At 50.7% G+C, this 3,748-nt stretch overlaps 1 protein-coding gene across 1 annotated transcript in view; it reads left to right on the plus strand.

Moving 5' to 3' along the window:
- LOC107122783 (embryonic polyadenylate-binding protein 2-like) overlaps positions 1-3,748 on the plus strand; it is a 24,372-nt gene that overhangs the window by 6,763 nt on the left and 13,861 nt on the right. The gene's annotated exons all lie outside the window — the stretch shown is intronic.

A 3,748-nucleotide genomic window follows, 5' to 3' on the forward strand; every position in this document is an offset into this window, starting at 1 on the left:
GGGGGCGCCTCGGGCCTGAGAAGGGGTCTCTCCCCCCCCCATTCTGTCTCAAATGATCTTCCTTCCTTGCTCAGCGCCATTGGCTTTCTTGGGTTCGAGGGGGTCTTGGGTTTGAGGGAGCCAGTTTGGCGTAGTGGTTAAGTGCGCGAGCTCTAATCTGGGAGAACCGGGTTTGATTCCCCACTCCTCCGCTCGCACCTGCTGATGTGACCTTGGGTCAGTCACAAGCTCTGGCACAGCTGTTCCTGAAAGAGCAGTTTCTGTCAGAGCTCTCTCAGCCCCACCCACCTCACAGGGTGTCTGTTGTGGGAGGGGAAGGGAAAGGAGTTTGTAAGCCGCAGACTCCTTCGGGTAGTGAAGGGCGGGGTATAAATCCAATCTCTTCTTCTTCTTCTTCTTAATTGAGGCACAGAGCCAAGCTAGGAGTCCAGTGGCGCCTTGAAGACCAACAAAGTTTGACTTTCTTGTTGGTCTTAAAGGTGCCACTGGACTCTTAACTTGGTTCCATTGCTTCAGACCAACACGGCTGTCCACCACCTTGATTTAACTTAGGCCAGTGATGGTGAACCGTTTAGAGGCCGAGTGCCCAAACTGCGACCCAAAACCCACTTATTTATTGCAAAGTGCCAACACGGCCATTTAACCTGGATACTGAGGTTTTACTTTAGAAAAAACAACTCATACATTAACTTAAGATGATCCAAACAAAGTAAGGAAAGCGATCCCAAAGGCTTTCATTGACTTAAAATGATTTGGCAGAGAATTCGACACTTTAATTCGATGGCATGCGTGCCCACAGAGAGGGCTCTGAGTGCCACCTATGGCACACGTGCCATAGGTTCGCCACCACTGACTTAGGGTCTGTTTGGGCACTCTGCCCTAACCCTAAAACATACCCTCTGTATTCAAACCAGAAGCGGAATCTTGTGCTGATTCTCTGCAATGGTTTTGCTTTGCACGTAGGGCTGCCCGCTCCAGGAGGGGAAGTTCCCAGAGCCTTTTTTGGGTAGGGCCTAAGGAGGGTGGAGATTGCGGAGGGAACTGAACAGACGAACTCTGTCATCTGGAGAGCGGTTGTAATTCCAGGTGGTCTCCAGGCGCTGCCTGGAGGATCACAACCAGTGTTCCCTCTAAGCTGAGTTAGTGTGAGCTAGCCCACAGATTTTTAGCCTCCAGCTCACACATTTTTGTCTTAGGTCAGGAAGGATGGCTCCAGAGCAAACTAACGTATGCTGTAGCCAGATTGCTCGCTCACACCTTTAATGCCAGTAGCTCACAAAATAGAATTTTTGCTCACAAGACTCCACAGCTTAGAGGAAACAACCCCCCTATTGCATGCCTAGCACCTGCAACAGCTGTCCTTAAAATAACGGATGGGAGTGTTGGTTGCAGTTTAACCTTGGCTATATCCCAGAGCTGGCCATATATGTGTCTACCATATATGAAGTCGCCTGTGTTTTGTAGCTTGCTTTTAAATAATAATAATAATCTACTTGATAATGGTCTGCCTTTTTTGGTGAGACTCGAAGCAGACTGTGAAATCAGAAAGGCCCTGGAACAGAGAAAATGCTGCAAGATGCATAACAGGGCATCTTTAGAGGCAACTGGGCATTTTTAGACGGCTTTGGTCGGTCAGGGTACAACTAGAGTGCCTCCCGTGGGGCCCCTGCTGGTGTGGCACTTTTCTCAGTGGGCGTGGCTCACAGGAGGAGGAGGAGGAGACCCTGCCCGTCACTCGGACTCTCAGAGCGGCTTACAATCTCCTTCCCTTCCTCCCCCCACAACAGACACCCTGTGAGGGAGGCGGGGCTGAGAGAGCTCTGAGAGAACTTGTGACTGACCCAAGGTCACCCAGCCGGCTGCATGTGGAGGAGTGGGGAATCAAACCCGGTTCTCCAGATTAGAGTCCAGCTGCTCCTAACCACTACACTGTCAGAGTGATGGGCAAGTGTGATCTGTGGGGTAGCTCCGCACTGTTGCGGGGAGAGGCCCATCATGGCATAGTGGTTAGAGTGTTGGATTAGGAACTGGGAGACCGAGGTTCAAATCCCCACTCTGCCATGAAAGCTCACTGGATGATCTTGGTCCAGTTGCACACTCAGCCTTGCCTACCTCACAAGGCGGTTGTGAACATAAAATGGTGCCCTAAATCAAGGAAACAAAGAGTGTCTGGGGATTTTTGCGCTTTTTGTGAGGCTATAAAACGGTGATTTTTGTTCTTATGGGAGCAGCTAATTTCTCAGGATGAGAAGAACTCTAAAGGCCTTCGCAGAGGTTCTGTCCTGCTTTACCATTTGAGCCAGGCTCAGGCTGAGAATGCATGGGAGTAGCAACAAAAAACTCCCCTGAGCATGTACGAAGCAGCTTTGCTTCTACACTGTAGCAGTCATAGGCAGCCTTTGGTCCTTCCAGAAAGCATCTAAAAGAATTTAAGAAGAGCTCTGCTGGATCTAACCAGTGATCCATCTAGTCCAGCATCCTGTCTTACATGGTCGCCAACTGGTTCCTCTGGATGGCCAACAACAGGGCTTAGAGGCCGAGGCCCTCCCCTGAGGTTGCCTCCTGGCTCTGGGATTCAGAGACTGCCTCTGAGTGTGGAGGTTCCCCTCAGTCACCGCGGCTCGTAGCCACTGATAGACCTATCCTCCGTGAATCTATCTAATATCCCCTTTTAAAGGTGTTTATTCCTGTGGCCATCACTACATCCTCTGGCAGCGAATTCCACATTTTAATCATTCTCTTGTAAAGTTGTATTTCCTTTTCTCTGTCCTGAACCATCAGTTTCATTGGATGCCCTTGAGCTCTAGTCTTTTGGGAGAAGGAGAAAAGGTTGTCTTTGTCAACTCTTTCCACCCTATGCATAATTTTATAAACCTCTGTCATGCCCCCGCCATCTCTCTTCTCAACTGGGATTAGTGGATATAACTTTTCCAACCCATTTGAGTCCCAGCCACACTTGATAGGAACTGGAGGGTTCCCCTATTCTGCACCCCCCCAGACCCCATAATGAGAGTCAGTGTGGGTTTCTGGTTTGGTTAGAGGGCTGGACTAGGATATGAGACCCACAGGCTCCAGTCCCTACTTTGCCAGGGAAGCTTGCTGGGTGACCTTGGGCCAGTCACGCATGTGTAGCCTAAACTACCTCACAGGGTCGTCGTGAGGATAAGACAGAGGAGATGAGAACGATATGAGCCACTTTGGGGGTCCTCATTGAGAAGAAGTAAAAGTAAAGGTTTCCTTTGCTTGAGAGCTAGTCGAATCCGACTCTAGGGGGTGGTGCTCATCTCCGTTTCCAAGCCGAAGAACCAGCGCTGTCCGAAGGCTTCTCCGTGGTCACGTGGCCGGCATGACTAAACGCTGAGGCGCACGGAACACTGTTACCTTCCCACCGAAGCGGTACTTATTTATCTACTTGCAATTTCTTGCTTTCGAACTGCTAGGTTGGCAGGAGCTGGGGCCAGAGACGGGAGCTCACTCTGTCACGTGGCACTCAGGTCTCGAACTGCCGAACTACCGACCTTCTGGTCTGCAGCTCAGCGTCTTAACCTCTGAGCCACCCTGGCCTCATTGGGAAGAAATGAAGTATAGGATGAACAATGCCCTGTAATCAGGCCTCTTTCTTTGATTCCCTGCTTGTTCCCACCTCTGACTTCTAGCGCTTGTTTTTGCCCAAGTCCCCTTTTCCCAGACGCTGGGTCCTGGTGGCGTGACCCCCCTCCTCCAGCCTCAGCGGAGTCCCCCTGGAATG

The sequence above is a fragment of the Gekko japonicus genome, unplaced genomic scaffold (genome assembly GCF_001447785.1).
Source record: "Gekko japonicus isolate JY-2015 unplaced genomic scaffold, Gekko_japonicus_V1.1 scaffold3265, whole genome shotgun sequence".
NCBI classification, from domain to species: Eukaryota; Metazoa; Chordata; class Lepidosauria; order Squamata; family Gekkonidae; genus Gekko; species Gekko japonicus.